General features: G+C 37.3%; 1 pseudogene; it reads right to left on the bottom strand.

Annotated features, from left to right (window-relative positions):
* Positions 1-5,169: 5,169 nt before the first annotated feature.
* On the bottom strand, positions 5,170-14,092 carry LOC121443443 (annotated as a pseudogene).
* Positions 14,093-15,916: the final 1,824 nt, after the last annotated feature.

Genomic DNA, 15,916 nt, shown 5'->3' with positions numbered 1-15,916 from the left:
TGCCGCTTCTAAAACCCTTGATAATAGCACTATTATATTAAATATTAAATAAGATTATATCAATTAATATATCTTATTCTCATATGTATTGTTAGACAAATGTTCATTATCTACCAATTGCAATGTATTTTTAAAAATAGCACAGGTAGGGGTTTGAGAGATGGCTTAAATGGTTTGAGTGTATACTGATCTTGCAGAGGACCTGGGTTCAGTTTCCAGAAGCTACATTGTGTCTCACAAACATCTCTAATCCCAGTTCCAGGGGATATGACACCATCTTCTGGCCTCCATAGTTTCCTGAATGTATGTGGTAGAAAAATAATGCAGGTTAACACATATAATACAACTAAATTAAGCAATACATAATATGTTTTCTAAAAGTACAAATAAATAACTTTTCACCATAGAATTTAATAGCCCAATATCTTTCACTTTTCATCAACAATATCATTATTTGATAATGTTTTCCATTTCTGTCTTCATTAGCATGTTTGTGTTTTTAAAATTTAAGTAAAAATTTTTCTGAATTGATATGTAAAAACACAAGTATTACATATGTTACCTTGTCAGATTTGTATATTGTACTCAGATTAGAACCAATTTATCTTTTCAAATATTTATCTTTGTCATTATGCAACATATACAAAACATTTTTTTACTCTTATAAATATTCAAAGCATTATAATTTACAGTCAATCTCCTATATAATAGTACATCAAAGTTTTATTACTCTCCAGTGTTAGCAAAGCACTCATAATCAACTTTTCTCCATTGCTCTCTCCAGTCTAGGGTAATCAGAATTATACACTTGACTTTCATGAGATGAACATTTTTGGATCCCAAATTGTAATAAAGTCATATAGTACTTGTTCATTTCACTGAACATTATGATCCTTGGTTCAATTCATGTTATAACAAATGAGGCAATCTCATCCTTCTTATGGGTGAGTATGATTCTACTGTATATTAATCTTGAGTTTTTCCTTTTGGGTATGCATATACATACACAAACACATTGAGGTTGATAGGTCATATAGTAAGTAGTACTATATTCACCATTATTTTTTTCCCTTAGGAATTCCCATACTATTTTCCAGCATTTCTTCACTAAAGTTCATTCCTTTTACTAATGTGCCACTGTTTCTTTTTCTCTGTACTCTAACCAGAACTTGTTATCTTCAGTTATTTTAGTAACAATCATTTTTCTTTACTGGGTAGAGATGATAGCACACTGTGACTTTTATTTGTATCTATGTTATGATAGTGAATATTGACTATTTTTCAAATACCTCTTGACCACTTGTTTTCCTAAATAAGTGTTTATTTGTGATTATTACATGTAGTGGTTTGAATGCGAATTGTCCCTTCATAGGCTCATGTATTTGCATATTTGGTGGCACTATTTTGGGGAGGTTATAGAATCTTTAGGAGGTAGATCCTCGTTGGAAAAAGTGTATCATTAGAGGTGGGGGAGCATTGGGAGTTTGTAGCGTCACTCCATTTCCAGATCACTCTCTCTGCTTTGTGTTTGCAATTGAAGTTGTGCCTTCTCAACCTTCTGCATTTGCTGCTTATGGTCATGCCTGTATTTTGCTGCTATGTCTCCAGGTCTTGATGGGCTGTTATCCCTCTGGAACTGTAAGCCAAAAGAAACTCTTTCTTCCATGAGTTACTTTCAGTCATACTATTTTATCACAACAATTAAAAGGTAAACAATAAATTTCTCATTAAAATAAAATGAGCTTTTACTATACAGATTTAGTAGTTGCTTATATGTTCTGGATATTTCTTCCTTCCTCAGACATATAGTTTGAAAATATCTTCTCCCATTCTTTTAGTATCTCTGTTCTCTGTTGTTTCCTGTGTTGTGTACAAACATTTTAGTTTCATATATTCTCTTCTATATAGTTCTCCATTTGTTTCCTTTGTCTTTGATACATTGTCTTAAGTCCCTTGCCTGTCTCATATCTTGAGGCATTTCCATATGGTTTCTTCCAGTCATTTCATAGCTCAATATCTTAAATTTACATGTTTAACTCATCTGTATTTTTTGTAACAAATGAGGTCTGGTATTGTTTTTCTGGATGTTTATTTTGATATCACCATATACTATGTACTGGAAAGACTTTGATTCCTCCAGTTCATGCTCTTAGCATCTTTGTAAAAAAAAAAATCAGATCTTGGTAGATTCACGAATTTGCTTCTAAAATCTCTGTTCTGTTCAATATACATATTGGTATTGAACCAAGGGCTCTGAGCATGCTGAATAAATACTGTCCCACTGAGCTTTATTTTCACCGAGTAACTTCTTTGGTAAAATTTATTTCTAGGCATTTTTATCAATGTAATTAATATAAATGGAAGTGCTTTCTTGATTTCCATTTCAAAAAATGTGCTCTAAGAAACAAAAGTTATAGGAATAATAGTTGTTTCTATATTGAATTTATATTCTGAAACCATTCTTAATTTGGTTATGAGTAGAATTAATTTTTTTTTTAATTTTTTGAGACAAGGTTTCTCTGTGTAGCTTTGGAATCTGTCCTTGCACTCTCTCTGTAGACCAGGCTGGCCTTGAACTCACAGAATTCCATCTGCCTCTGCCTCCCAAGTGCTGGGATTAAAGATGTGCGCCAATACGCCTGGCTATAGTAGAATTGATTTTTACTGAGGGCTTTAGAAATTTTTCTATATGGGGTCATAAACCTCTACCAGATGGATGCCTAATTTTTCCAGAACTATTTTCTGAAAAGGCCGTCTTTTCTCAGTGCATGTTTTTGACCTTTTGTCAAAAATTGGGCATTCATAGATATGTGAGTTTATCTTGGTGTCTTCTATTACATTCTGCTATGCAAGTGTCATGCTGTCTTTATTACTATAACTCTTTAGCATAGTTAGAGGTCAGATAATTTTATACCTTTAGCTATGTTCTTTCTGCTTAGAATTTGTTTGACTATCTGAAGCCTTTTGTGTTCCATAAAAATTATAGCTATTGTTTCTTGTTCTGTAAAGCTGAGAATGGGAGAGGCAGTCTTCTGCAGGAAAGATCACACCAACTGACTGTCCAGTGCTAAATGACCAGCCCTGAAAATGCACATGCAAGTACTTTCTTCAGACTGAGCAGGTTACATTTAGGAATATATATGTGTATACATATGTGCATGCAATAACAATCAATGAATAAAGAGGCTGTGAATTTGGAGGAAAGTAGGGATAGGTCCCTTTTGGGAAGGTTTGAAGGGAAAAATGGGAAGGGAAAATGATGTAATTATATTCTAATTTCAAAAAAGTTTATAAAAAGAGACAAGGATGAATTTCTGAGTGACTGTGCATTGCTTTTCAGGGTAGGAAGTTGCTATCAACTAATTACAATATTTTTGCAAATTTGTCGATAAATTAGTACAGCCACGTTAAAGGTATGGAGAGATTGTCCAACAAAGGAGGGTGAAAACTTGTCACCAACTGAGATTTGTCCATAAAAATGTACTCTGACTTTGTGACTCACCTCCTTCCCACCTTCAGCTGCGGGTTCTGCTGCACTGTCTTTGGCTCAGGTGGTAGTATTTTCAGGTAGGGACATCTTGAAGATATCTTTCTGGTTCTGCTGCTGGGGAGGCTGTGCTTTGGGAGCAGGGATCCTACATTTCTTTGTGCCTGAAATATTGTGAATGGTGTAATTTTTCCTGATAACTTTATAAGCAAATTCACTGTTGGAAATAAGAACTACTGTATGCTGATTTTGTATCTTTCTTTACTGGAAGAGTTTATCCAATCTAGGAGTGTTTTGGTGCACTTCATGGCATCTGAAGTACAAAATCATGTAATCTGGAGGTGTGAAGAGATGGGTCAGCAGTTAATAGCACTGGATTCCCTTCCAGAGAACCTGGGTTCAGTTCCCAGCACATACATGGCCTCACACCCTCAGTTTCAGGGGAGTTAACACCCTCTTCTGACCTCAGTGGGTACCAGATATGCAAGTGGTACACATACACACACACACACACACACACACACACGCATGCACGCACGCACACACACACACAGACACACATAATATTCTGAGGGTTCACCTTGTGTGAAAACTTATTTCTATGTGATTTAATGGATTCATATTTTAAAATATATATTATTTGCTATGATTATTATTTTTAAAATTTTAATCCATTAAACCACATAGAAATAAGTCTGCACACAAGGTGAACCCTTAGAAGAACAGACATAGATCCACACAGATTGGGGAAATAGAGAAGATCACCTGACAAATATGGGAGCATGGGGGTAGGGGGATGAAGGCAGGGCAGAAGGGGAGGGGAGAAGGGGAGTGGGAAGGAGAACTTGAGGGAACGGGATATTTGAGATGGAGGAAGGACAGAGATGAGAGCAAGGAAAGAGGTATTTTGACTGAGGGGCTACCAAGAAAGCTGGCACTAGAGAATTTCCCAGAAATCCACAAGGATGACCCCCAGTTAAGACCCTAAGTAATAGAGCAGAGTGTTCCCAAACTGGCCTTGCCCTGTTGTCAGATTGATGAATATCTTAAATATCACCATAGAACCTTCATCCAGCAACTGAAGGAAACAGAGTTAGATACTCACAGCAGAGCACTGGACTGAGTTCCCAAAGTCCAGTTGAAGAGTGGGAGCAAAATGAGCAAAGTGGTCAAGACCATGATGGGTTCACCCACTGAAACAGTCTACCTGAGCTAATGGGGGCTCACCAAAACCAGCAGGACAGGGAAGGAACCAGCATAGGTCCATACTAGTCCCTCTGAATGTAGGTCACAGTTGTATGGTTAGGGCAGACTATGGGGCCACTGGCTGTGGCACCAGGATTTATCCCTACTGCATGTACTGGCTTTTGGGAACCCCTGCTCTTTGGATGGATACCTTGCTCAGCCTAGATACAGTAGGGAGGGCCTTGAACCTTCCCCAAAGCATTGTGCCTGACCCTCTCTGAGGAGTGGATGGAAGTGAGGGAGTAGGTAGAGGGACTGGGAGGAGGAGAGGGAGAGGGAACTGGAGTTGGTATGTAAAATGAAAAAAATAGCTTATTTTTTTATTTAAAAAGTAAAATGAAATGAAATGATTTTTTTAAAAAGAGAGAAGTCTGCACAAACAAAGCATATTGTAAACACATATTGTGTGAGATCGGGATTGTTCAGGCAAGTCTTTATTACGCTATGGCAGCCAAAGAATCCTTCTCTTCAGTTAGGGTGAGTCTCTAAACGTCAGCTTCATTGCAGACCCCAACTTCTATGTTATCTTCTGTCATTTGCCTTTCAGGGCTTTCCTTAATCTTAGGATTAAGACAACTGTATGAATGACATCTCCCAGTTCTAGGTCTTCATTACATCTCTTCTCAAGGAAAGTTGTCCTGTTCACACAGTTCTTCCCCTCTGCTGTGGCCTTCCAGACAAAGGAAGCTCCAAGTGGCTCTGACTGAAGTAAATGTGGTTGGCCTTCATTCTACCCACAAATAAATAAAGAAATGCCAAATGAATGAACACCACCTGACTGGGTATCCTCTTGCATGACAGAGGCTACTCTCTATACCAGCTGGCCCACGGGAATGGGTTCTTGGTAAACAAGGTAGAATTGTGTAGCACTCTGCAATTTGGGCCAGCACCACTGCATACCAAACTGTTATACTTGGTAATCAGTTCCACTTTGTGTACACTCGTGTTGTCATAAAGGATGGAGTTCTGATTTTTTCTCATTTGCTAATACTACACCATTTGCAGCTTTTTATTTCAGTTTTTACTGTGAATTGTAGGCCATTTATTTTATTTTGCTTTATGTCTAAAAACCACTTATGAGTAGATACATAAAATATTATTTGTCTTTCTGGGTCTGGTTTACCTCACTCAATATGAGGTTTTCTAGATCCATCCATTTGCCCACAAATTTCAAGATGTCATTTTTTTCTGCTGTGTAGTACTCTGTTGTATAAATGTATCATATTTTCCTTATTCATTTTTTGGTCGAGAGACATGTAGGTTTTCTCCAGGTTCTGGCTATGACAAACAATGCTGCTGTGAACATAGTTGAGCACATGTCCTTTTGGCACGATTGAGCATCCTTTGGTTGTATACCCAAAAATGGTATTACTGGGTCTTGAGGAAGGTTGTTTCCTAATTTTTGGAGAAATCACCACACTGACATCCAAAGGGGTTGTACCAGCTTACATTCCTACCAGCAATGCTGGAGTGTTCCCTTCACCCCACAACCTCTCGAGCATAAGTTGTCATCAGTGTTTTTGATCTTGGCCGTTCTGACATGTGTAAGATGGAATCTCAGTGTTGTTTTGATTTGCATTTCTCTGATAACTAAGGATGTTGAACATTTCCTTAAGTGTCTGTCTTTCAGCCATTTAGATTCCTCTGTTGAGAGTTCTCTCTTTAAGTCTGCACCCCAGTTTATTTTTTATTGGATTATTTGTTCTTTTGGTGACCAATTTCTTGAGTTCTTTGTATATTTTGGAGATCAGCCCTCTGTCTGATGTGGGGTTAGTGAAGATCTTTTCCCAGTCTATAGGCTGCAATTTTTTCTTGTTGTCCATGCCCTTTGCTTTACAGAAGTTTCTCAGTTTTAGGAGGTCTCGTTTATTAATTGTTTCTCTCAGTGTCTATGCTGTCGGGGTTATATTTACAAAGTGGTCTCTTGTGCCAATGTGTTCAAGTGTACTTTCCACTTTCTCTTCTTTGAGGTTCAGTGTGATTATTAGGTTTTTTTTTTGGTATTTCAAGACAGGGTTTCACTGTAGCTTTGGAGCCTGTCCTGGAACTAGCTCTTGTAGACCAGGCTGGCCTCAAATTCAAAGAGATTCGCCTACCTCTATTTCCCAAGTGCTGGGATTAAAGGCGTGCATCACCACCGACCGGTTTTAGTGTGGTTAGTTTTATGTTGAGGTCCTTGAACCGTTTGTACTTGAGTTTTATGCATGGCAATTTATATGGATCTATTTTCATTCTTCTACATGCAGATATCCAGTTATGCCAGCATCGTTTGTTGAATATGCTTGCTTTCTTTTTCCCATTTTATGCTTTTGGCTTCTTTGTCAAAATTCAGGTGCTTGTAGGTGTGTGAATTGATATCTGGGTCTTCTATTGGGTTCCATTGGTCCTCCTGTTTGTTTTTATGCCAATGCCAGGCTTCTTTCAGTACAGTAGATATGTAGTAGAGGTTGAAGTCAAGGATTGTAATGCCTCCAGAAGTTCCTTTATTGTTTTTACTTTCCTGGGTCTTTTGGTTTTCCATATGAAGTTGAGTATTGTTTTTTCGAGGTGTTGTTTCTCTGATTTCTTTCTCAGTCCATTTATCATCCATAAAAGAAGAGCAACTCATTGTTTTGAGTTAATCTTGTACCCCGCTTAATTACTGAAGGTGTTTATGAGTTGTAAAAGTTCCTTGGTAGAATTTTTGGATTCACTTATATAAACTGTCATGTCATCAGCAAATAGTGAGTTTGACTTCTTTTCTGATTTGTAACCGCTTGATCTCCGTTTGTTGTGTTATTGCTATAGCTAGAACCTCAAGTACTATGTTGAATAGATATGGAGAGAGTGGACAACCTTGTCTTGTTCCTGATTTCAGTGGGATCACTTTGAGTTTCTCTCCATTTAGTTTGATGTTGGCTGTTGACTTGCTGTATACTGCCTTTATTATGTTTAGGTATGTTCCTTTTATTCCTGCTCTTCCCAAGATCTTTATTATGAAGGGATGTGGTATTTTGTTGAAGGCTTTTCCAGCATATAATGAGATGATCATGTAGGGCTTTTTTTTGGTTTGTTTATATGGTGGATTACATTGACAGATTTTTATATGTCCAACCATCTTTGTATCTCTGGAATGGGTCATGGGTCATGGTGGATGATTTTTCTGATGTGTTCTTGGGTTCACTTTGCCAGTATTTTATTGAGTATTTTTGCATCCATGTTCATGTGTGAGACTGATCTGTAATTTTCTTTCTTAGTAATGTGTTCATGTGGTTTGGGTATCAGGGGAATTTCTGTTATGTTCCCCTTTTCTTTTCTGATTTTGTTAGATTGGATATTCTCTCTCTGCTTTTTGGTTAGTTTGGATGAAGTTTTGTCTATTTTGTTTTGTCTATTTTCTCAAAGAACAAACTCTTTGTCTCACTGATTCTTTGTATTCTTTTCTTTGTTTTTGTTTTGTTGAATTTAGCTCTCAATTTGATTATTTCCTGCCTTCTAGTTCTCTTAAGTGAGTTTGCTTCTTTTTGTTCTAGAGTTTCAGGTGTTACGTTAACTCACTAGTATGGGATTTTTTCCAGCTTCTATGTAGGCATTTAGGGCTATGATGATTCCTCTTAACACTGCTTTTATTGTATCCTATAAATTTGGGTGTGTTGTGTGGTCATTTTCATTGACTTTTAGGAAGTCTTTTATTTCTCCCTTTATTTCTTCCTTGACCCATTGATGATTCAGGTGAGCACTGTTCAATTTCTATGTGTTTTTTGGCTTTGTGAAATTAGTATTGCTGTTGATTTCCAATTTTAAGCCATTTTGATCTGAAAAGATATATGGGGTCATTCCATATTCTTTGGATGTGTTGAGGCTTGCTTTGTTACCTAGTACATGGTCAGTTTTTTGAGAAGGTTCCACGAGGTGTTGAGAAAAAGGTACATTCCTTTATGTTTGGTTGGAATCTTCTATAGATGTCTGCTAAGTCCATTTGAGTCATAACATCTGTTAGTTCCTTTATTTCTCAGTTATTTTTCTGTCTGACAGACCTGTCCATTGGTGAGAGTGGGGTGTTGAAGTCTCTCACTATTAGTGTGTGGAGTTTAATGTGTGATTTATGCTTTAGTAGTGTTTTTTGAGATATGAGGGTGCCCTTTTATTTGGAACATAGATGTTCAGTATTGGGATTTCCTCTTGATGAATTTTTCTGTGAGAAAAATGAATTGTCCTTGTTTGCCTCTTTTGATTGATTTTAGTTTGAAGTCTATTTTGTTAGATATTAGGATAGCTACACCAGCTTGTTTCTTAGATACATTTGATTGAAATTCTTTTCCTACCCCTTTACACTGAGATAATGTCTGTCTTTGAGGTTGAGGTGCGTTTCTTGTATGCAGGAGAAGGATGGATTTTGTTTTCATATCCTATCTGTTAGCCTGTGTCTTTTTATAGGTAAGTTGAGTCCATTTATATTAAGGGATATTATTGACCAGTGATTGCAAGTTTTTGTTATTTTTGTTTTAGTTGTTAATTATGTTATTGTGTGTGTTTTCCCCTTCTTTAGGATTTGCTGCTATTGTCTGTGTTTGTGTGGATGTAGCTAACTTCCTTCGTTGGAGTTTTCCTTCTAGTACTTTGTGTAGGGCTGGGTTTGTGGCTTGGTATTGGTTTAAATCTGGTTCTGTCATGGAATATCTTGTTTTGATCCTCTGTGGTGATTTATAGTTTTGCTAGGTATAGTAGTCTGGGCTTGCAGCCATGTTCTCTTAATGTCTTCACAATGCTTCACCAGGATGTTCTGGCTTTTATTGTTTCCATTGAGAAGTCAGGTGTAATTCTGATATGTCTGCCTTTATATGTAACTTGGCCTTTTTCCTTTACAGTTCTTAATATTCTTCTTTTATTCTGTATGTTTAGTGCTTTGATTATTATGTGGTGAGAGGATTTTTTTTTGATCTAGTCTATTTGGTGTTCTGTAAGCTTTCTGTATCCCCATATGCATGTCTTCCTTTAGGTTGGGAAAATTTTCTTCTATGATTTTGTTGAATATATTTTCTGTGATTTTGAGTTTGACTTCTCCTTCTTCTATCCCTATTATACTTAAGTTTGATCTTTTTATGTGTTCCATATTTCCTGGATATTTTGTGTTAAGCTCTTGTTAGATTTAGTATTTTCTTTGATCGATCAATCCATTTTCTCTATTGTATCTTCAGTACTTGAGTTTCTTTCTTCCATCTCTTGTATTCTGCTCTTTATGCTTGCATTGTGGTTTCTGATCATTTTCCCATATTTTCCATTTTCAGAATTCCCTGCAGTCTCAGGTTCTTGGGACAATTAACAGTGTCAGATATGAGCTCAATCTCATGGAGAGGGCCTTAAATCCAATAGAAGAATGTTTGCTTCCTTTGGTAACATCCATGGCACTATTGTAATAGTGATCATATACTTCAGGCAGGTTGTTATTATAGCTCACAGATATGGATATATCCATATGAATATATGGCTAGCTGGGTGAGATTACTTCCTTTTATCCTCCAGTAGCATGCATAATACCTTCAGCATGCACATAAGCCAGAAGGATGTGACTTCCTGTTGAGTACTAGCTAGTTTTCTCCATGTTCTATGACATGAGTATCTTCAACAATAGGATCTGACCGCTAAATTGTGTAGGGTAACTATTCTGGCTAGTCTTATATCAACTTGACACACAAGCTAGAGTAATCTGGAAGGAGAAAACCTCACTTGAGAAAATGCTCTCCATATGATATGGCTGTAAGGCATTTTCTTAAATTAGTGTTTGATGAGGGAGGGCCCAGCCCATTGTAGGTGGAGCCGTCCCTGGGCTGGAGGTCCTGTGTTTCATAAGAAAGCAGGCTCAAAATGTCAGGGGAAACAAGCCTGTAAGCAGCACCATTCCATGGCCTCTGCATCAGCTTCTGCTTCCAGGTTCCTGCCCTGTTTGAGTTCCTGTCCCGACTCCCTTCAATGATGAACAGTGATGGAAGTGTGAGCCAAATAAACTCTTTCCTCCCCAGTTTGCTTTCTGGTCATGTGTTTCATTACAGCAATAGAAAACCTAACTAAAAGAGTAACCAATAATATTGCCAGATCCCCATAATGTTTGAAGGGATCTATTTGATACCCCACCCCAGCCAATGTGTTTAAAAGATGTAACCCAATTCCTGGAACTGGGCCTTTTATTTGGCAGCATATGAAAAGTTGCTGGTGCTTTTTGACACTATGTTCCAATTCTCTAGTCTTGTCTTTATAGACACTGTGTGTCCATAAAAAAAAACAATAAATATGAAGGAATTTTAATTAGTCCTATCTAGCTACAAGAGGATTGAGAATCATGTATGTTAGAGGCATAAGACCGAAACAAACTAAATCCTCTTGAGAAATCAAGATGATGATTAGTAATTAGTAATAGACAAAACAATACCCCTTATACATGATGAACATTTGTCTTGTTTGTTGAAGTCCAGAAGTCGATATGATGGTTGTGCTCCATGAAGACCAAGTGATTTCTGGCTCCTTGCCATATGTGATAACCGATTTTATAAAATGTCTCTATGCTCTCTGACTGTATGACCTTAAAACTTTCAGAATGTTGATGATAGACTTGATGTTACTCTGATGTTTCAGATTCCGCGTGCTAGTTACATGTTCCCCTTTTACAACCCTTAATATTCTTTGATTTGTAGTTTTGACATTTTGACTATGATATATCATGAAGAGGTTCTCCTCTGGTTGTACATATTTGTGATTCTGTATTCTTTTTGCAACTAGAAATCTATTTTTTTCTAATTTTGGGAAATTCTCAACCATAATTTTATTGAAAATACTGTTTAGACTATTAGATTTGATCTCAGCTCCTTCTAGCTCATGAATCCTTAGATTTTATTTCTTGAACATTTGGTTATGTTCATTTTTCCCTTAGGCACATCTGTATGTTTTATTTTCTTTATTTTTTTCAATATTCTTTCTTTTTCTTTTTTTTCTTTACTCTTCTCTCATATATTGCATTCTGACCACAATTTCCTCTTTCTCCTCTCCTCCATGCCTGCCCATCTCAGATCTCTTCCTCCTCTCCTATCAGAAAAATTCAGGCCTCCCAGTGATATCAACCAAACATCCAAACAGAGCATATCAAGTTATAATAAAATTAGGCAAATCTCCTCATATTAAGGCAGCATGAGGCAACCTAGTAGGAGTAAAATGGTTCCAAAAGCAGGCAAGAGTCAGAGACAGCACCCATTTCCAGTACATGTAGTCCCACAAGAATACCAAGATACATAGGCATAACATACATGCAGAGGACCTTGGTCAGATGCATGAAGGCTCCCTAATTATTGTTTCCGTCTCTGTGAACCCGAGTGCTGGTTAGTTGATTCTGTGCACCATTTTTTTTTTTTTTTTTGTGATGTCTTTGACCCTTCTGGTTTTTTTTTTTTATTTTATTGAATAAAAGGAAAAAAAGTTTCCGCCTCCTCCCAGCCTCCCATTTCCCTGCCCCTCCTCCCACCCTTCTCCCCCTCCCCCCCGCTCCTCTCCCCCTCCCTCTCCAGTCCAAAGAGCAGTCAGGGTTTCCTGCCCTGTGGAAAGTCCAAGGTCCTCCCCCCTCCGTCCATATCTAGGAAGGTGAACATCCAAACTGGCTAGGCTCCCACAAAGCCAGCACATTAAGCAGGATCAAAACCCCGTGCCATTGTCCTTTGTGTCTCATTAGCCCTCATTGTTCGCTATGTTCAGAGAGTCCTGTTTTATCCCATGCTTTTTCAGTCACAGTCCAGCTGGTCTTGGTGAGCTCCCAATAGATCAGCCCCACTGTCTCCGTGGGTGAGTGCACCCCTCGTGGTCCCGACTTCTTTGCTCATGTTCTCCCTCCTTCTGCTCCTCATTGGGACCTTGGAAGCTCAGTCCAGTGCTCCAGTGTGGGTCTCTGTCTCTCTTTCTTCCTATCCCACCCAGCTTGCATCCAGAACCCTCCCCACCTCGGCCCCCCTTCTGGCTTCTATAATCCATCCTTGACAGCTTTTGCAGGATTCTCTGAGCTCTGCCTATTGTTTGCCTGTGGGTCTCTGTATATTATGTTCCCATTCGTTGCTAGGTGAAGCCTCTTTGATGATGTTTATGCTAGACTACCATCTACAAGTATAGCACGGTATCATTAGAAATCGTTTCACTGACTCTTTTTTTTTTTTTTTTTTTTTTTTTTGGCAGTCATGTTTGGTTCTATCGTAGATCTCTGGGCTATCCAGACTCTGATTCCTGGCCCCCCAGTCAGTATCAGGCATGCGATTCCTACATTCTTATTTTTTCTTTATTTTGACTTTCTCCTTTACTCATACTGAGAAAACCTCTAGTTGGCCATGTCTCTGACATTTTTTCTACATCATTTTAAAAGACTATTTTGAAGAACGTAGCATTCTTGTCTGGTTCATATTTAACTTCAGTGCTTGGAATATAACATTACTTGCTTTCTTGGATGTGTAGATTATGGCGTTAGATCTGGTATTTTCTGGTGTGATTTCTTCTTTAAATGAGTTGGTATTGTTCTTTAATGGTTTTTAATATTTTGGGCTTTATATTTGATCTTCTGATTGTAATATGCCACAGTGTAATTCTAGTCATGCTTTGTTGCAGTTCTAAATGCCTCTTCTGTTTGAATGTCCAGTTCTTTCTCCAGATTTTGGGACTACAATTCAAAATAACTTTCCCTTCCATAAATTACTTCTTGTTAGCTATTTCGTTGTAGCAATAAAAAATAGACAATAAATAATATTAATCCTGATTTTATTTAAGGACCTTAAAATAATTTAATTTCTTTATTTTGAGTAACCTATATCCCCAAATTCCCAGCTCCTAGCTTTATTAGTATCATTGCCAAAATAGATTCCTTATGATAATGTTTCAGTCAACAAAGAAAAAGTCAGTATTGATCACTTTAAATTTTATTTTAATACAAACCACTTGCATTTAGTTGTTAGTCCTATAGTTAGTGCACAACTAGTCAATATATAATTTATTATAATTTTTAAACCTGAAATCATGTTACCTATTCAGTTTATTTAATATTCTTAACTATATGCAGGTTTTAGTTTTTTTCTTTTTTCCCCCCTCATGTTTTTCTTATTTGTTGGCTGGCATTGTTTTATTTTTAGCATGTTAATGTACATTTGCCTTTTTCTGAATTAAAATGACACAGGTTATTGTGAGCTGGTCTTTTTTTTTTTCAGTTCAGGAACATGGGTTCTCACCTTTTATATCCTTTTTCCTAAATGTTTTATCATGAAGTGTTTTTATACATTTTAAATTAAATATAATTGCATTATTTCACTCATACTTTTTCCCCCTCTAGGTCTTTCCAAGTCCCTTACCTTTAACTCGCTTCATATCTCTCCCACTCTCAAATTCATAAATTCTCCCTCGATTATTGTGATACATATGTGTGTGTAGTACACATTCATAGCGCACAATTAGTCAAACTATAATCATATATATGTGTGTGTAATGTGCACACATAGTGTATAACTAGTCAATATGTACTCATATATAAAATGTGTTTGTTTGTGTGTGCATATATATAGTGCACAACTAGTCAATCCATGATTATATATATATATATATATTCATGTGTGTAGTGCATATATATAGTACACAACTAGTTTATAATTATGTACTAAACATGAATCAAGGCAATAGCCCACAAACTTGCATAAAGGCCAATCCTTTGGAGATATTTTCTCTTCTGAGATGGCCTCTTCCAAAGATGACTCTGGTTAGTGTCAAATTGACAAAGAACTAGCCAGCACATCATATTTGTGTACAGATGTATAAATTCAGTCAAAACAATTATTGTTGTTTGTGTGTCTATGTCTTCAGGACTGATCACTTTATATTGAACAACCAATTAGAGAATTCACCCTTGGAAGAGGTTACTTCTCATTCTCCCAGCAATAATCAGTTTCCTATAGTTCCTTGTCCAGGGCTACTACCCTGTGAAATCTTCCCTCTTATGAATTAGTTTGTCTGCTGATATTGCCATTGTTCAGATCTGGTTTTTGCAGCCCTTCCTTTTAGAGACAGTTTCACAGCAGAATTCTGATATTCTGACTCTTAGTATTTTTCCACCCCCTCCATGATATTCCCTAATATATAGGTACTGGAGCTGTGATGCAGATGTATCCACTGGGACTGGGTTCTCCACAGTCCATTGATAACTGCTTTATATTCATTTGTGATTTTTTTGTGCTGCTCACCATTTGTATTAAAGAGAAGCTTCTTTGATGATGGATGGTAGCTATGCTTACCTGCAGACATAAGGACAATGTTAAAAAAAAGGAGTTAAAATTATGCTACTCCAATGAAGTGGTAGTCATGGCTTCTTTTCTAAGAGCCATGACCCCACTGGCCCTGGAACATTAATTAGCTAGGTTTCTAGTATCAGGCATTATTTGTATCCTGCTGACTGAGCCTTAAATACAGTTAGACAGCCATTGGTTATGACTAGCATATGAGTTCCACTTATTGCACCTTTCTGGATGGCTTCCCATGCTGATTATTATATTGTGGTATGTAGATGTTGCAGCTGAGTAGGATTATTTATTACTTCCCTTTCTGGTACCATAGAGATTAGGCCACAGGAAAGAGGCTTTCTGGTTCGATGGAAGTCAAATCATTCAAGTACTATGACGTTAGGTGTGTGGTGTCTTCAACATTAGGGGCTTACCTTCAATCTCTGAGAGATAACACAGGGCTACACCAATTGTCTGTCCTGTTCTGGAAGTCACTTGAACTACTCTGAAAAACAGTTTTAAATGAGATTCATGTCTTCACTGGAGACTTTGTTAGTCTATGGTTCTTGTGAGGAGCATTGTCAGTTCAAGTGGTATAACTTCATAAACACACATATGTGTACACATACACTTACGTGTTTTAGGCAAATATAAAATTATAAGATTTTTTGAGGCTTAATACACAATCTTGGTGTTATTTGTCTGTCCTTTCCTTTGTTACTTTGATTTTGACCTCCCTTCCTGTTATTTAGTGGAGCCCCCTTTGCTGATTTTCATTTTGAGTTGATATCACCCCTACCCTGTGAGGCTCATATCAAGCATGCCTTCATGGTCACTTTATGCTTCCCTGGTTTCCATACCTACTCCACATTGCAGACTTACATCTGCAGATTTGGAATTCAGAACTGCAGATAAGAGAGAA

The sequence above is a fragment of the Microtus oregoni genome, unplaced genomic scaffold, assembly GCF_018167655.1.
Source record: "Microtus oregoni isolate MIOR12 unplaced genomic scaffold, Mior012 000107F_000, whole genome shotgun sequence".
Lineage (NCBI taxonomy): Eukaryota > Metazoa > Chordata > Mammalia > Rodentia > Cricetidae > Microtus > Microtus oregoni.
Note: the sequence above shows the minus strand (reverse complement) of the source record. Positions and strands in the feature narration are given on the sequence as shown.